At 40.1% G+C, this 19,120-nt stretch overlaps 1 protein-coding gene across 5 annotated transcripts in view; it reads right to left on the reverse strand.

Annotated features, from left to right (window-relative positions):
* Nucleotides 1–16,672, reverse strand: part of LOC122864521 (synaptotagmin-2-like) — a 30,854-nt gene extending 14,182 nt beyond the window's left edge. The window contains exons 1-2 of one of the 5 annotated variants that reach the window (XM_044172063.1): nt 16,592–16,672; nt 16,345–16,367 (exon numbers count right to left, since the gene is read on the reverse strand). The gene's annotated coding sequence lies outside the window, so the exon portion shown is untranslated. Of the gene's footprint in view, nt 1–2,431; nt 2,610–16,344 lie in introns of those variants that run through there. The other 4 variants (XM_044172054.1, XM_044172071.1, XM_044172080.1 and 1 more) reach the window with 4 other exon arrangements.
* Between the last annotated feature and the right edge of the window lie 2,448 nt (nt 16,673–19,120).

Genomic DNA, 19,120 nt, shown 5'->3' on the forward strand with positions numbered 1-19,120 from the left:
GTCTGTGAAGGAAACATAAATGGCAAGTATGCATATAAAAAATGACTTACTTGCATTTTATATTCAATAGCTGATGTATTGTATCAAAAAAGGAATCAGTCATTTTGCTAACAATATTTCAATACTTAATATAATACAATAAGAGAAACGGAGCTGAAATAATGAGTTGATTAATTGATTAGTTGATGAATCGCCCTACGATTTTTCTAATCTTTTAAGTCATTTTTCAACATTCACTGGTTCCAGCTTCTCAACTGTGAGGATTAAACTAGACTCTAATAGTTGTCATTCAAATCAGTGTCACCACAATCAGAGAATAACAAAACAAGTGTCTCTTCACAATGGTTCACCTTTTATATCTTCTGGAAATTCAATCCACCGCAAACAGCTGACAAAATCAATTTACCTCATAGCCCCAAGTGAGCATTATATGATTTATTCTCAGTTTTCTCTTTGCATAATTATGAGTGACACCAGCATGCTATTAGCATTTCCTGCTGAACATGAAGGTGTTGATGCTCTGGTCTAACTTTAGATTAAAACAGAATTAGTGCATTATAATTTGGTGCAGAGAAAACTAAATCCTTCTTTTTGTGGTCATTTATTAAATTACTTAAAGCAGACAGTAATATTGCATTAGTAAGGATATTGGGAGCAAAAACAGTTTAGTGGTTTAGATTCTATCAGCAAGGATATTTTTACTGCAGTATATTTCTGAGAGCTAATAGTCTGATAGGCTGGTATTATTTTCAGTACAGAACATGATGATTTGGTCGCTGCTTTTATGCTTTCATGCTCCCCACCAGCTTAACATAATGCTAAAGAATAGTTAGCAACTTGACAACCGTTTACTTGTCCTGCAACTATAACATCTCCATGTTTGTTTGTTTTTTCTTCAGGGTGAAGAATTTGAAGGAGACAAGAAAAGAAAAGGTTGCAACATTTTTTATTCCTTAGTAGCTTAATATCACTGCTACAGTGTGACTGTTAAGCAAGTACTATGTGGAGGTAGATAGGCTTATAATGTAAAAAGATAAAATGAAACATAAAATAAAAATGAACAAAACACTCATGAATAAAAGATAAAACAAATTGCCTGCATGTGTCTGAGTGGGTATATGTGAGAGTATGTGTGTGTATGTGCGTGTATCATTACAGCTCTCAGATGTTCAGAGCTATCAAGAGGATATTTGTTTTCTCTAAAAGCACTAAAAGAAAATGAACTGTCTCAGTTTAAAATACAGAAAATTTCTAGCCACTGTTTAAATGAGCAAGGACAACAACTGAGTGCAGGGTTTCACAGACGCAAACACACACACACACACACACACACACAAGTTTATCAAATTAGAATGATATACAGTGAGTCTTTTGCTGTAGAGACATTCTTATCTAAATAAGCTCACAGTGCATGTTAAGATTTCTGTATCACAACATAAAAGTGAGCCAGCAGGCATATCTGTCAATGCCTGGCAAATACAATCATCATGTTACCTCATCTTCATTGACTCACAGGCCACAGATCAATAAGTAATTCATTCCAACATGTGTTTCTTAGCGTGGACTTGCACTCTTTCTCTCGTGGTAAGGTAGGATTTGTGGTCCAATGTGTGCCATTCACATACAGTACAGTAGAGGCCTGTGTGCTGTGGACCGGCAGATTACTGTTGCTAAGCAATCCTGATAGTGTCTATCAGCTATCCAGAATTGCCCACAACCTGGCTATAGCCGAGGTGACCAGCCAATCAAATAACCAATTGGCTCAAGGCCAGTGTCAAGTCACTGTCTGAGCGGTGGGCATGGGCATGATATGAATGCCGACTGCTCTGCCCCGCTATGATTTATGACGATTATGATTAAAGTTTAAGCAGCAACAGGGGTTCATCCCAAAAATATAACACTTTAGGTCTGTACAAGAAATCATCACTCAAGAAATCATCACCTCTAATCACCTCTGGTCAGCAGCTGTAATAAATACAAGATTCAGTTCCTGATCCAACTCAGGAATAACTCCACACTCTAACTTCCATAACTTAGCATATTCCTTCTGTTGGCATTCAAATGAGCAGTGATGAAGATGGCGGCTGAATGCAAAATACACCAAAACATGTCTAAAGGCCCCCCTGCTTGTTTTAGCCTAGTGTTTACCTCTGTGCCATTAGCACTCAGTCCTTATCTGCCTTTGATTTCTGCAGCTCAACACTGGCCAGCATCACTCAGCCACAAAAAAAAAGACTCTGACACATCCTGATTCACAAGGATATTCAGGTACAGAGAATACAGTCACAGTGTAAGAGTTTACTATGACTCACTTAGTTTGAAAATGCAGAGAGGATCTGCTAAGATAGCTATCTTCTAGTTGTATGCTTTGATTGTATTCACGTCACATAACTGCACCTTAATTTAAAAAGATCTCCAAAACAAAACTCACCAGTCAGATGTGGTATTCCCGTTCGTGAGCTGGCCCATCCAATGCCAATAACTGTATGGGCTACAGTCCCTCAGAGCTGTGGTAACATAGTCTGATCTCTCCCATAAGCATAGACTGCAGTCTCCTCTCACTTCTCTCCACTGCAGCACTACACCCCTCCTCCTCTTCCAATGCACACCATCTCCCCCATTTTCCACCCTCCCATCACACACCTCCCTACTCCCTCTCTGTCTCTCCGTCAATGTACTCATGCACACAGCCTCTTTACCTCTTTCTCTCCATCTCTCTCTCGCTCTCTCTCTCTCTCCCCCCAACCTCATTCGTGATGCTGCTCACACAGCTGATTGCAGCATGCCACTCTTTGGTCTAGCATCGGAGGGCAGTTGTAAAAGATCAATATGCACAAGCTTTTGGGGGGGGGGGGGCGTTAGAATAAAGCCATAGTCTGCACAGATCAGAGAGGACGGCTGTCAAACTCTAAAAGGTGTGCTGACTTTACCACATCAGCTCCAAATGGTATCACGATGAGCTCATTCAATTAATTGGATCCCAACAACTGATCTCAGAAGTGTGATATAACCCTCTGGAGATCCTTCCTTGTTAAACCCATTCAGAACGAACAACTGAAACCAAGAATGATTAAGTCAACTTGTCTGCCCTTCACTGATCCCTCAGGAGACTCGTCAATGATAATTGGAAGTGAGCAGATTGCAAAGCATCTTCTCCAGTTACAATACAATCAAAATTCAGCCTACAGTGTTGGTCATTAAACAACTGTCTGACAACAAAATCTATGCATGCTTAGAGATGAGAGTATTAGGCCTCATATAAGTCTTCACAGCCTGGCCTTGTATCCATTCTGAAGGATAAACTAGTTTCAAATCAATAAATGCGTGAAAACGTCCCTCATGTTGTTACTTCTGTACATATTTGAGCCCTTTTCAATTCTAGCATTCAATCTTTTTCACCGGGTTTCTCCTCAAACCCTCTTTCCCTCCTCACTCTCCTTGGGGAAATACCTTTCTGTGTGTTCATGTTTAGCTAGCAGCTGTCAGAAGGCAGTGTGAGGTACGTGGCTCATCTCACTTCAGGTTACAGTGCAATGAGCTTCTTCTGCCAGAGGGGGGCAGGGATCTCACACAAAACTGCTGCATCACAGAGAATCCTTTTTTTATGTACTGCAAAGTTATGCCCAGAGATATTTCTGTTTCATGTTTCCCCCATATTATGTTTCATCTGCTAAATGCATTTAGCAAAAGTAAAAGCGACACAGACTACTCTTTTTAAGTAAAGCATTTAGCCGCAACTTTGTACAAAACTGTTCAAGATAGGTATAAGTGTGGTCACTTAGCTCACTCCTAGAATGAAAATGCTTAGAGTTGCCGTCAACTTGCAAGCTACATGACTCAAATTTGAAATGAGTGAATCTGGAAGCCTGAGGTGGGTGTGAGATGACGTCATGGGAGTGAAAAGGATGTGACGTATGGGAGAACTGAAGCAGCAAGGTGAAGTTAGGATGTTGCTGGTTTGTGGTTTCTGGACTTAAAGGTAAAAAGTAAAACTACATCTGAAACCTTGTGGTGCTTTAAAAAAATAGATCTACATTTTGGGACATACGCTATTCTCTTTCTTGCCAAGAGTTAGATGCAGTCAGGCCGGATTTCGCCTTGCAACATTTATTTGTGTGATGTGGTAAAAAGCAGGCAGATAAGAAATATTGTGGGTAGGGTTGTAAACATAAACTGTGGAGCAAACAGGCTAATGAGAGTAGTCCACAATGTAGTACATTATACAGCTTCTTATCAAACGCTGTCATTGTCCTTGCACTCACTGCAGCGAAGCAGCATCAATCCTTCTCTGCTGCTTGTAATATTTTGCTCTGCAGTAATATAAACAAGAATATAAACAAAAAATAATTCCTGAACGAGAGGCCATTCCCATCCCCACTCTCAAACTGTCTGGATATTGGCAAGCCTCAAGGTGAGCTGTCAAAGTTCAATCAGGTAGAACTCGTAGAGGCAGCGTTCACGACCAGAAGCAAATACGTGTGGCACCGTTCCTCATAGAAATAAATGAAGAGTGAAAAGAAATGAAGAGTAAAATCAAGTCTGACGGCACCCTTAAGATGAGAAGATCAATACCATTCTCATGCTCATATTGAACGAATAGATATGACTAGAGCCTGGAGCCAGTTACCTTAACTTAGCTTAAAAACTGGGAACAGGGGGAAACAGCTGTCTGGAGGTAACAACATCTGCCTGAAAGGACCTGTAAAACTCACTAATTAACACATACTGTAACATCTTGTTTGTTTAGTATGTACAAAAACTGAAGAGTAAAAATTAGACATTTTAGAAAGAAATAAGGACTGAAATGTGGTAAATGTGGTAGGACACAGCTTTAGAGGTTTCTTTTAGAGGTTAGGGTCGGCTAGAGAACAGCAGAGCTGGTGTTTGCTATTAGGGGGTTTGAAACTGTGCCTGCAAGTTAAAGAACACACCCCCAGCTCACTGATCTATTGTTTGATCTCAATGGAAAGTTCCTACTGTCAGTAATTATACAATGGCATTTAAGTATGGCAGCACTCACTGTAAATCTGCATCATCAGAAGAGCAAACTTGGCAACAGCAATAACTTAATTCACTCAAAAGTAGTCACACTAAACACAGCCTTCATTGTAAAATAAACTACAAACAGGAAAAATGGAGAAAAGGTTAATGGCAGAGAGCCAAACCAAGCAGCACTATTCTACAGAAAGAGAGTCAATAGATATCAAATATAAGAGGATTAGCCACTTGATCTAAGTGAAATCAAACTACTTTGCTTTGTAGAAAATCATGTAAGGCTGCATTATGTGATTTGCAAAAATTTTGAACAACATTTTTTGCCAAAATAAATACAGATATTTCAGTCAATTTATTCAATTTATCTCCAGTATTCTTGATGCATTTTAGATAGATGGAAAGCAGAAAGGATGATGTAGATGTAAGTCCCTGCACTGGGTCTGCAGGAAGCTTTGTGTGACTTCTAGCTAACAACATAAATATATCACTAAATAAAAAGCAACAACATTTAATCATGAATTATTTTGCCACCCGCTAATGTGAAAATTCTTAAAAATGCTGATGTGTTTATCAGATTCAAAATGTTCTAATGAAGTAATTGTCAGTTGTTTTTCTTCAAACAACCTTCATATATAGGTTATATAACCTATTTGGTTAAACTAATTATTTTATTTGTCATTTTAATATTAGCAGCCCTGAATTTGTCATTATTCTGAATGTGGTCACTAGATGTATTCAGCTAATGTTCTTGAGCAGATTTGATAAATCACTACTGCTTCTTGACTCAGCAGCTTTGGCGCCTGGCAGAGTTTAGTGCAAGGTCACAATGCAGCTGCATTATTAACCGAAGCAGTGATTGTACATTAGGACTGGTTCACTTGGACTCCCAGTGCATTGTGGGATACTCCAGCTCTTCCCTGGCACTCTCATTTCCTCAGAGCATCTGTGACTGAGTAAAGCTCTCCCTCTCTCCCTAATAGTCGTCCCCTGCACAAAAGATGAGTCAGGCCTGAGGACTGTGCTGCGCTGGGACGTCGATAAGAGCAACACAACCACTATCAAAGCCCCAGATAACAAACATATGCAGAGAACAGCTGCTGCCAACGTTTGCTGGTGCTGAGTTGTGCCGGGACGTTTTGGTCGCGATGATTTGTCTCCTCTGAGGCAGCAGAGAGGATGTGGAAAAGACTGCACTCTCTTCGCTCCTGCAGGGAGTGCTGCAATGCAGGGGTGTATCAGAGAAACACAAAGCTAGGAGGCAGTTTGTCTAACAGTCAGCTGCTTACACTCTTCCTCCATTTCCTGCCATGCCTCGCTTCTTCCTCTCCTCATTGCTTTCATCTTTGACTTCTATCATTCTAGCCCTTTCTGCTTCCCTACTATATCTCACACTCTCTCTCTCTCTCTCTCTCTCTCTCTCTCTCTCTCTCTCTCTCTCTCTCTCTCTCACACACACTCACACACACACACACACACACACACACACACACACACACACACACACACACACACACACACACACACACACACACACACACACACACACACACTTAAGGCACTGGTCGTACTCTGGCCCATCATTACTGCAGCGTAGACAACAGTAAACAGAAAGCACCATATGGTCGTAGTTGGCTCTCTACATCAGTTGCAGTGTTTGGGTGTCTTGGAAGTAGCAGTTGGTCAACAAGGTGACGGTGTGTGTCTGTGTTTGTCTATGCGTGTCTGTAAACACCGGGTGGATTTGTTATGGAGTGTGTTGAGTGGGTGGATGGCTGTCAAAGAAGAACTTGTGCTTTGACAACAGCTTTTCACTACTTGCATGCTGATATTATAGTGTCAGTCCCTTAAGTGGACGACAGCAGAGCAGAGACAACTCGATCAATGTCAACATGATCATGTGGGTAAAGCCACAACTGTTTAACCCCCCCCCAATAGTTTATTAACAAAGCTAATTATTAGGGCAGCTGGGCCAAAAAAAGCCCAAATAGAAAGATGATTTGGGGAATGTGAGTAGGCCACTTTTGGAGTTATTGAATGGGGTGTGGTTAAAGTATAGGGGCGGGGCAAATGTCACCAATGAAAAAGGAACTCCGTTTAGATGCCTCCCACAGGTGTCTATGACAAGTGGTTCATTAAAAGTTATAAAAGGGGACATTGCCAACCTTTCTACAAAATCTTGTGAAAGTCTGTGACTCCATTTGCAAGTAATGCACTGTTTTTGCGATAGGCAACTCCCATTGCCACGCCTGTTTTAGCCAATTGGCATGAACACAAACACACACCTTTACACACACACTTGACCTCCATGCCAAATTTCAGCCTCATTGGGCAAAAACTGTGACCGCCAAAGTGTGGGGAAATTTTTGTAGCCCAACCAACCGACAGAGCGAGCTATAGAGCTGCTTGGCGCAGCTAAAAATACACAATTACATTTAAAGCTGTTTGTTTTTGGGCATCATATGCCTCCATAGAAGATTTGACGGTAAATAGATGACAGGAAGAGCGAGCTGGACTGTGCACGTTGCTGTTCTCGGTAAGCGTCTTAAACCCCTAAACCACTGGGGCAGCCCTTTAAGTTGTGTGTTAAATAATGTTGGGAGTCTTTTTTGTCATAATTATATTCCTTTATACATGGTGTCCCTGAAACTGGAATAGACCTTTTGACTTAACTTGTCATAACAGGAAAAGCACAAGTGGAACTAATAACATTAATAATGGCTCATTTTAAGGCCCTAAATACTCACACTGGTGTAACTTATTCTGACTGATTAGACTTCTTCTCAGGTTGTAGTTGGGAGGTGCTCTGCTGGGAATTACGTCAACAAACACTATGTTCTAATAAGAATGACGAAGGTTTAATTTGTTCCGTCCTAACAGGTGCAACAAAACTGACAGTAAAGTGATAGAGATTTAAATCAAGTCCTGTTTGTGCAGGCCAACACAGTCCTGAGAAGACATCTAATCAGGCAACATAAGTGAAAACACCTGTGTGGGTGGACTACGGGTCTTTAAGTGTTTCATACCAGTGAGCCATCATGCACTCGTCCAGGGCCCTGGAATTGGCTATTTTTGGCATCATTAATGTTATTAATTAAACCTGTGCTTTTCCTGCAGTGCTATGTCAAAATGTCTCGTCAAAATGTCGTGGTTATATATTTTATCAATTAATTCTAATGTCATCAGAGTAGGCCTTTTCCACTGGACACATTTTACTTGTCATATAAGGAAAAGCATAGATGTTACTAATAACATTAACAATGGCTCTGTTCTATTCAAGTGTCCCAGTAAACCATGACGGTGTGACAATGACCCAGTATGCACAATATCAGGACCTTGAAAAGTGATGCAGCTACAGTAAATTAAATTCAGCCATTATTGCAATTATTATTTACACTTGTGCTTTTACTACTGTGACATTTAAAAATGTCTCCTGACATGTCATTCAATGCCTTCTATGATCTGCTAATGAACAGCGACTAGTCCTACAGTCACTAGAAGGCAAAAAATCGCAATCCAAACTTTTCTGTTTGCTTTAACAAAATATACTGAACTCCTAGGTCAGCCATTTGCCTCCTGAACTCAACCAGGACTATCCACTATAGGATGATAAAAACATCTACTTTTTAAATTATTTATGACAACGTGAATACAAATATAGCTCTTGAAGATACTAGTTTAGAAAATGCACGTCTTTTGAAACAATCAAACCATCACGCATACCAAATGTCTGCAGGCTTGTCCATTGGGAATTAGAAGTAAACACTTTTATGCAACAGTATATTACCATCAGCTTACATCATGAAACAAGTAGAAAACAATTCTAATCACAGGGGTAAAACTAACAAAAGTAATTAACTGCAAAATATCTTTCTACTAAATTTCCCCTGTGAATTTGTTGACATACATTAGCTTAAAGGCAAACTAATGCAACTATAACGCCCACAAACATTTCCCTGTGAAAATGAAAAATCCAACTGAGACAGTCACATCATCAAAAAGTGGACTATAAGCTGGAAAGCCTGACATATAAAGGAAAATTTTACTTATAGCTTAGCTGATGTATTGCAATACATGAAACTATATGAACAATTGTAAGCAATTACAGTTGGCTGCAAATATTCTGTCATTCACTGCACAAATATGACAAATTTGGCTCTCTGGAGTTGATGGTGCGATGGTGACTGGCCTTCAAGTTTTTCCTCACTTTGAACGGACTCATATTGACTGATGACTCGCTTTTTCCTCTCAAGGTTTCTCAGATTGGACCAATCTTCTGTTATGAAAACTCCTTACTTTCTGTCTTGTTCCTTTCCTCCTATCCTCTTTCAACACCATAAACCAAATACAGATTAATTGTACACACCAACAAGCAAACATACAGATATGTACATCTACACACACTGTTTTTTCTTCCTCCTGGTGCTGAAAATAGCTTGACCGACTAGCGTGGGATATTGGTGCATTTAGGGTGTGAGCAGAATGGAGGAAGAGAGCGACATTTAGAGACAGAAAGGGAGAAAAAAGAGAGGGAAGGAATACATCTCCCCACCAGTGAAGGATGTGTTGCCCATCAGCACAGATCTGGGGCAACATGGCGGAGTAGTACTGAGTTAAGAGAAGCCAGAAGGGACACAAGTTCAGTAAGTAATTATATGATCCTTCTGCACCGACTTCCTACATTCCCTCTTCTTTTCCTCTGGCCTTGAAACCATTTCACATCAGATTTTATTCGAGACGCTTGCTAATGAAACAGTGAGCAGTCATTTTCATACTAACCTCTGTGCCTTATTAAAACATACACAAAGTGATGTGGACACATTTGAAAGCAAAAGGCTAGCAATGAATACCAGAACCAGATGTGTCAATCTTGGCATCTTCCATTTTCTGCTCCAGTAAATTTCCAAATCTGTCATGGGGTTTTGTGCTGGGAGAGGAGAAGACAAATTGGTATCATTAAGAAAGCCCTTCATCAGCAAATCCTGAAAAATCGGTCTGTTTTCTGCATCAACCCACAAAAAGGCAGAAAGATCCTCTTTGTTATGTTATTATAAGTGACAAATTACTTTATTCAATATGAAAATATTCAGTTCATAGAAATAATATTTCTGTTATTGTGTTCGTTATTCCTGGTTATCAAGCCTCTGCATCTTGTGAGCTACTTGTGACCCCTGACAAAAAACAGCATTTAGTTGGGACCCCTTGTCATGTTTCAGATGTCTATGAATTGTTAGCAGTTCCAGCTAAGAAACATTTCACCTTTAAACTTTGAGGCCTAAAGAGGTAAAATTACCCATTATTTCACAAAAAAACAAAGATTAGAGAAAAATCCAAAATATTAATATAAATTTGTTTAGCAGAATTTGTTTATTTTTTCTTCTTTCATACCACATTAATCAACCAGATTAGATTTATATTGTAACTCTTTGGAGGGGGCCCCACCCCAAGGCTGGGAACCACTAGACTACAATACCGAACTGAACATAAAGTAGTCACCTTGACCAGCTACAACAACATTGTTGCATCACTATTAACAATCTAATAATGTCATATTTATATCACTCACTGCGTAATGAGTACTTGTAATGAGTACTACTTTTGATATTTTAAGAAATGGCAGTACTTCTGTATCTTTACTTAAGAAGGTTAAGTTGATTTTGAATGTAGAACTTTTACGCACAACGGAATACTTTCACATTGTTGTACTGGTACTTTCACTTAAAGGTGCAATAACTGATTTATTTTGGCCACAAGGGGGTAGTGGAAACATGTTTTGGAACACAACATTGACATATCAACTTTTAAACTGATATGGTGAACTACTATATATCCAGCAGTCACAGAGAAACATTATCATTCATTTGGAGTCGTGTTTTGACCACCTTAATGAATGTCCAATATTCACTCTCTTTTAGCATTGTTTTTGGTCTCTACCAACCCCAGAGGGAAATATCTGGCTCTTTAGCTGCTAAATGATCCACTATGTTCACCAACTAGTTGCTAACTATATCAGTCAGCAGCTGTTTGCTGCTGAGCAGGTAGTGTACAGAGGGTTTTTAGAGTTTTTTCTGAAAACAGCTGCCTGCTGCAGCTGGAAACAATGCTAGGAGAGCAGTGAGAGTGAATCAGAACAGTAAAGTTATGGCCAGACAGCTAAACAATGAGCTGAAACTCAGTATAAAGCTCCGCAAAGCAGAGGAGGTTTATCACAAAAAATTACCCCTTTCACATTGTCACATTGTTTTCACATTTTCATTTGATACATTGTTATTACAAAAAATAAAGCAGCTTTACGTAAAGGATCTTAAGACTTCTTCCAGCACAGGTTCCAATTACTCAAAAGCTGAGACACCTGCTGTTTATTTTGTATGTACTTCGCTTGAAATGTGAAATTGTTTCTTTAGCTCCCCTGACATCAGCTTCAGCTTTTAGCTTTACAATATTACAGCATGTGGACAGTCTTGGTAGACAGGAACACAGACACACATACAGTACACAAACTAAGCTACTGATTGTTGCTGCTCAATCTGGTACTTAAATATATTAATTCGCCCATGAAGCACTTAAAATTGATCTGCTGAAAGTATTGATCCTTTTCTGTACAAGACTGCAGAGGCTGGGCTGAAACAGTCACTACAGTCATGTGCATACTGTAGTCTTCACTGAGGTGACGTGAAACTTCTTAAGTAAATAAAGCAGACCAATGTACTAATCTAATATATCATATAATGTTGGATTTCTTATTATAGTGGAAACACATTTAAATTTCTTTTTCCTGTGTCATGATTTGACGAATAAAAGTTAAATGCTCCACTGTGCTCACCACCTAGTTGCTAACTTTATCTGTCTACCATTTGGTGATGAGCAAGTAGTTTACAGTGGGTTTATCAGAGCTGTTTCACTGCCTGGAAACAGTGTGGTGAAAGTGAACCAAAACATTAAAGTTGCAGACCATATATCCAACACACTGAGCTGATACTGTAGACGCTATCATGCTCTGTAGAGTCAAGATAATTATGTTTGCCATTTTATTTTGATAATTTAGTGGTCTGCCTCTGAAGTGCCTCTGAACAAGTGAGAGCCGCTGCTCAGTGACAGACTCTCGTTCAGTGAGCTAACCCATTAGCACAAAGAGGCCAGAAACGGCAGAGAGAGGCGTGCAGAGCCAGAATATTTTTTACATCTAACTCTGTAAATTAAGGGTGTATTTCGACCAAATCAGAGGTGGTGGTTGTTAGAACAGTGGAAAGACTAACCAAGATGGTTTTGGTGAGTTTTATTTTGTTTCTGTCAAGTTTGAAGTGTGTTTTACGATGAGTTAACAAAGCAATTAAGCTCTTAGTTCAGTGAAAGAGGTGTAAGGTTGTAATTTTCTGTATAATAAGGAAAACAGGTATAGGAATATTTCCTTTCTTGACATTTTGTTAGTTTATTTAGTTTATTTATTAGACTAAAAAAGCTAGGAGAGCTTCGTGGAGGGGCGCACACACACCTGCGCAAATATATCGACAATCGCCGGTTCTTTGGCTGACGGTGGCTGGTTGGAAAATTTTAACATATCACCCAAACCTAGTTTCTCACTACGAGCGACACCTCAGATATGACTCGTAGCCATGTGATCCATTGTTGATATAAAAACACAATAGTGCAGCTTTAAATCAAAAACGCTTTTTAACCTGCCCTCAAACTGATGTGTCCTATTTTGCTCTTCCAACCTTCATCCTTGATTCCGTTTTAGCAGTTATACATTGGAGACCAAGTCAACCAGATACCAATATGTTCTTAGTGGGGCTGCAACTAACAATTATTTTCACTATCGAATAATCTGCTCATTATTTTCTTTATAACTCAATTTGGTCTATAAAATGTCAAAAAAATATTAAAAAGGAAATCACAGTTTCACAACTAGTTCCTCCCTTCCTAGGTGACATTTTCAAATGTCAGTTTACAATGATATAAAACAGACATTGGAGAAGCTGCAACTAGAGGATGGTTGTAGTTTTCACTTGACAAAATGACTTCAGTTATCATAACAGTCGCCCATTAATTTTCTGCCAATCGACTAATCGCTTAATTGTTGCAGCTCTAGTTCTCAATAAATCTGGTCCGGCTCCTACACTTTCCCTTTTAACCTGTACGGCTTCTTGTGCTTTCCTTGTAACTTTCTCCTCTCCCTCTGTTGTTACTCCAGTCTGTATTGTGGATTTGACCTGCTGCATCCTTTTCCTCAGGGTTGACCTCTGACGGTTGAAGGCATTGAAATCCATTTTTCTTTTTTTAGATACACAAACTGACCACAATAAGCTCAATCCTGGCCAGCATTTGATAGCTTGTTGATTGTGTTGATCACAGTTTGAATGTAGTTAGGGCAAAAAAGACAAGAAGTTCAATACCTGAACTATATAATGAAACACATCTCCTTTTCTAGGCAGGTTGAACCTTAAAACAAATCCATTCTATCGTATCCTCAGGCAGAGAAGTGTTGATGGCATTCAATTGAAAGAAAATGCACTGCAGCACCAGCAAAGACATCAGTTCAGCAACTTTCACAGGGAAAATCTTAAAGTCTACAAAACATCTCCCTTGATATGACTGTCTGCAATATATGTCTAAATGACTCTCAACACAAAAACATCATCAAATCCCATTTTGTGAACTGGTATTACTGTGTATACCTACCGTAGTATTAGTGTGTGTAGAGTATAAATGAAAAACATCAACAGTGTGCTTCATGTACATTGATGCACCTGACAGCCTATGAAAGAGGATCTTACAGGACAGGATTATAGGCTGCAGCACAGAATCCCATTTCATGAACCATCAAGCAGCAGAAGTGCTTGGGGCATGTACACCTCTCCTCAGAAGGAGCTGCTCAAGTGAGGCCTCCTGACTACTGCAAGAACTGTCTACAACCTGGCATAAAACATTACTAATATTCAGATTTCCAACAGTTATCAATCTGTCAGCTGTTACCAAGCCACTGAATGCGTTATCATCACATACAGTCACATACATATGGACCAGCAGGGGCCTACTAAACCTACTGGTAGGTTCAAGAAGCTGTTCAACCATTAATATCACATGTCGAAACCATAAAAAGACTAGGCTAAGAGTCTACAGCCGTGTTAGCAGCTCTGTGATGCTGTACTTAGGCACAGTGGTGCTTTGAGCTAAATGCTAATGTCAACATCATGCTCACAATGACAATGCTAACATGCTGATGTTTAGCAGGTGTGATTTGTACAATGTTCACATGTTAGTGTAGCATGTTAGCATGCTAACATTTGCTAATTAGCACTAAACACAAAGTACAGCTGAGGCTGATGGGAATGTCATTTTGGAGGTATTGGTCAGTGTTGAGATATTTCAGTTTGGACCAGACTGGTGGGCCGACCCACCGACATTGCCATCCCTACAGCCACACCACTAGCATGGCTAAAAGAGAAGTGTGCTTGCTTGCATATATTTGTCATGGATTTGTCGAAGTACTGTACGATTCTTATAAAGGGACAGCCTCCAATATAATCTCATCAAAGAGATGTAACGCTGACTTCATCACCAGACACCAAGCGCAGACTGCAAAACTGTGCAGCATGATTAATCCTCTCTCAGCGTACTGCTAAATGCAAATTCAGATGCAAAATGATATTTTCTCTCTCAAGAGAATGTTTGTCATAGTCCAACATACCTCCAGACAGTTTAAAAATGTTTCATCTGTTTTTTCAAGAAAATACTTCCTTTCTTGTCATTTTTTTTAAATGTACTACTATACTGCTTAGCTCTCTTGCAATTAATCTTGTGCTCTCTCTAACCCTTTTTAATAAGTCACATTAGCAACTTAATCATGTCTGTTAATAAAAGAGGTAATACTGTAGAGGGGAAGCATATCAACATTTAAAGTAGATATTGATAAATATAAGCATGAGCTTGCTATCGTAGGTCACACATTTACTTTACATTCATTGTATATCTTCTATATGAAAACACGTTATTCTGAACCTCTATTGCAGCACAAAAATGCACCAAGGCAAGTACATACATTGTGGGACAGGAAAGCTGCATGTGTCAGTATGAGTATGTGTGTGTGTACAGTCATACTGCAGCTACACACCCCTTGATCCACCTCTGCTGATGCCATAAGGAAGTCCTCATTTGGCTCACACTCAGGAGTGTCCCAGTCATGTACTCATAACAGCCCCAGGGAAGAAACCGGTGCATCACCTGATCTGTTCACACCACTGCATCATAATCAGCCCAGGAACATACAGTACCAAAAAAAGATCATTCACTCAAACCTGTGGCTGAAAGTAAAATATTTCTTCATCAATAAGAAAAACTGATTAATATCCACATGGGAGATGTCTGTGAGGCCAAATAGAATGTGCTGCCTAAATGACAAGGAATTTAAACGACTTTCAAGCTACAATGTAATCAGCATCCATCAAAGGCCGTAATGCGCAACATTTAGATGCACTTAGATGAAAGCTTCATCTTCAACCACCTTCCACTAGTCAGTGAAGGGAATATTCTACTAAAATGCATTGAAAGAAAAGGTTGCAATGGACTTGTAATGGCATAAATTCTTTGGTTTAACAGCTAATAGGGCAACACAGATTTATATAAACACAGTGAGCTCTGCAGACTCTTATGTGGGCCCTTCACTCTTGCTGGCTCAGCAGATTTGACTTAGCACACACTCCCCCAAAGCTTTTACTGTATAACAGTGAGCTGATGCTCACTGAGACCGACGCACTGTAAAAATTCCCCAGTAGAGAAAAAGAGATGAAAAAAAATGAAAATCAGTTACATGCTAGCTTAAAACAACTTCTTTTCTTGTTCAGGAAAATGTTTGTCCCAGTGTATTAAAAATCAAAAATCTCTCACTTTTAATCAATTTCCACATATTGAGATTATAAGCTACCAATGAAACATGTTTTTAGTATTCCTTTCTACAGTGCAAGAAATACCGAGCTCAAGTTGCACCCTCACACACACGTTTGTTTTTAATATGTAACATTATACTGCAGCACCACATGATGCTACGCACCAGGCATCAGGACTTATCGGCAGGCTGTAAAAGTTCCACTCTGGCAGATTTGCTATTACTTTAAGACTCTCTGCATTAAAATGAGAGGCGACTGGCAAAACGCTAACACTGTCTGCTCTAATTACCCCTGAGCCATTTATTCTCTCTTTCTCTCTCTGCAGAGCTCCCCCCCCCCACACACACACACACACATTCAGGCAGGATGTGTGTAATGAGGCTAGGTGCCTCTGTGACAACCTGGCACGCAGCAAAGCCCCAGTAACTGATGATGCTGTCTTGGACAGAGAGGAAAAAACGCTGCTTACCTGGAAGAGAGATGTGCTGCCTCCTAAACAAGGAGTGGAAGCAGAGAACAGGGTCAGATATGCTCTTGACAGGAAGAAAAATATCTCAACAATCTGCACTTTGGTTCATCCCACTCTCAAAAGACATCTCAAAACCCCAGTGCAGGCAGATCCCAGTTTCACCTGACACTCTCAAACCAGACTTTCCTTGGCTCAAGGTGCTGCTGAGGTGTACTCAGATTAGGCAAAGAGGAAAGGAAACACTCACACAGATTAACATTGTTCTAACACACTGAAATCAGCACAAGCATCAGAGCCGGGGCAGTTCCTCTGCTGTATTTCCCGGCACTGTTCGCTCATTGGCTGAGGAGCTACTCAATAAAAACTCTCCTTGTCATCAATTGGGTATGGAAGGGGGGGGGTTAGATTTTCTGTGGCGCACTAAGCACTGTGCTCCTCCTCTTTTATTTCTTGCTCTATCACTTTTCCCCCCTCAGTATAGGGACACTGGGAGTGCTGAGCTTTGAGAATTAGACGCAGGAGGAAAGGGAGGAAGGGAGCGAGGAGGGGGAGGGAAGTGTGAAAGCAGGGGAATCGATGAGTGGTGAATGGAGAGGTGAAGATGGTAACCAGGAGTCTGCAGTGGCTCTCACAGAGCTTGGTTTTAGGTCCTGTGCATCCTTGCTGCAGGAACTCTGCAGGAACCTGAGTGCACTGAGGTGTGAGGACCAGAGAGGATTGGGGGTTACCGGTCTGCTCGGGCTGGTTTTGCTGCAGTATAGAGGCAGGCAGAACACAGATGGGAAGTTGTTGTCTTTTTCTTTTTTTTCCCCAGCAGCGGTTGATGTGAAGCTCCAGTCGACTCAGCAGCAGCAACATAAAAAGGCAACTAGTTCCTCCCTTCCTTGTTTACAGGCATCTGACATGTAACTCGTGAATAATTTAAAAAAGCAGAAGGTGGGATGAGCTGCAGGAGTGACACAGATCACTGCTGCTGCTGCCTCATTAGGGAGACAGAGATTACAGACTCATCTAATTAAACAAAAAATCAAGCAGGAGTCAAACTGTATGTTGTAGAAGAGCATTAAATCTAGCATGATGCTGCCTGCAGACAAAACATTCATCAGTTCAACAATTTTATGAGCTTTTCTTTTAGGATTGGTCATGTCCAATAATATATAAGAAGAAAAAAGGAGATGAAGCTGTTTCTGCTATTGTTTTTAATTTCCTTCCCACTCTGAAATCAATAGACTACCTGACTTCCTACACTGGACAGCTGGGGAGAGCTGTATCACATTGTCACTGCAGGTCTCACCAGGGAAATCCATTGAATACGTGGCTGGTTTGTGAGAATCACTGTTTACTTCAGCCACTGTGAAGCAGCACAAAATATACAAAATCAAATAATTTCAAACTATTGGAGATATTATCTCTGTGAAGACAGGTGAATAAGAGATCTCAGAGACATTATTTGGCCAAAACAGTCTTTAAACCGTTGAAAAACCAAAAAGCACAAGAAAGAAAGCCTTAAACTGTACATAGCCTAACAGCATTACCTCCTCATACCACCTTAACTGCCCAAGTCTTAGGCAAATTAAGTGTCCTCAGACAGTCTATCCAGCTGATTTAGCAGTGCAACATTTGTTAATGAAAAGCAACGACAGGACAGTGGTGTGAGTGCCAGTTTCACCATTACACTTATTAAACCTTCTGGGAACGTTGCCAAAACCTCTGCAGCAAATAGCAGCCAGGATCCCTTCAAGGAGGACACACCATTTCATTGCCTTTGGCGTTACCCTTGACATAGCAGCAACCAGGCAGTGCTCAGTACATTAGGGCAACACCACCAGATGAGTCAGAGATGCTGCATCACTAAAGCATTCTGCCTTTCCAACCCGCTGTGCTTATTTGCTTCTATTCCCGCTCGAGGGGTGAGTGATGGAGAAAAGTTTTGATAGGATCCAGTTATTCAGCCACAGGATATGTTGTGATTGCTTCGTGCTGGACTTTATAGCAATAAATCATAATAGATGAAACAGAGAAACTGAGATAATTCAGCATAAAGATTAGAGGTGGAATATGTGCCTGAAGCAGCTGTGTAGGTCTGGTTTCATAAAGGTGAACCAGGGAGTCTAATGAGCCTAACTACTCCACTAACTACAAGAATGCAGCCATGATAGCTGCTCTATGAAGGAGATAAATGTGAATGCTGCATGCTAACATGTTCACAATGACATGCTAACATTTGCTTATTAACACTAAACACAAAGTACAGCTGTGTACCAAATTTAATGGCAATCCATTCAATAGTTGATGAGACATTTCACTCAAAATCACAAATGTGTACGTCATGGTGGCCCTAGAGAACAAGTCAGGGGGTCACCAAAATTTCATGGCAATGTTGAGATATTTCAGTCTGGACCAAAGTGGTGGAGACCGACATTGCCATCCCTAGACACACACTGCTAACGTGGCTAAAAGGCCAATTTTCCTTAAATGAGACCTTGTAAGTTTGACATGTTTGCCCAAATGAAATCCCACAAAATTACTACTACTACTACTACTGTTCATAGTGTTTATATCTGACCTATAGTGTATTCATATCTATACTCCTGTCTATACTTGTACTTTATACCATATTCATATCTTACCACTGTACATATGTACATTACTCTGCTTTTTGCTCTTCTGGTTAGATGCTAAACTGCATTTTGTTGTCTCAGTACTTGACAATGACAGTAAAGTTGAATCTAATCAAATTTTTAAAAAGCAATTACTCAAAACAAACAAACAGTAA

Source organism: Siniperca chuatsi, linkage group LG2 (genome assembly GCF_020085105.1).
Source record: "Siniperca chuatsi isolate FFG_IHB_CAS linkage group LG2, ASM2008510v1, whole genome shotgun sequence".
NCBI classification, from domain to species: domain Eukaryota; kingdom Metazoa; phylum Chordata; class Actinopteri; order Centrarchiformes; family Sinipercidae; genus Siniperca; species Siniperca chuatsi.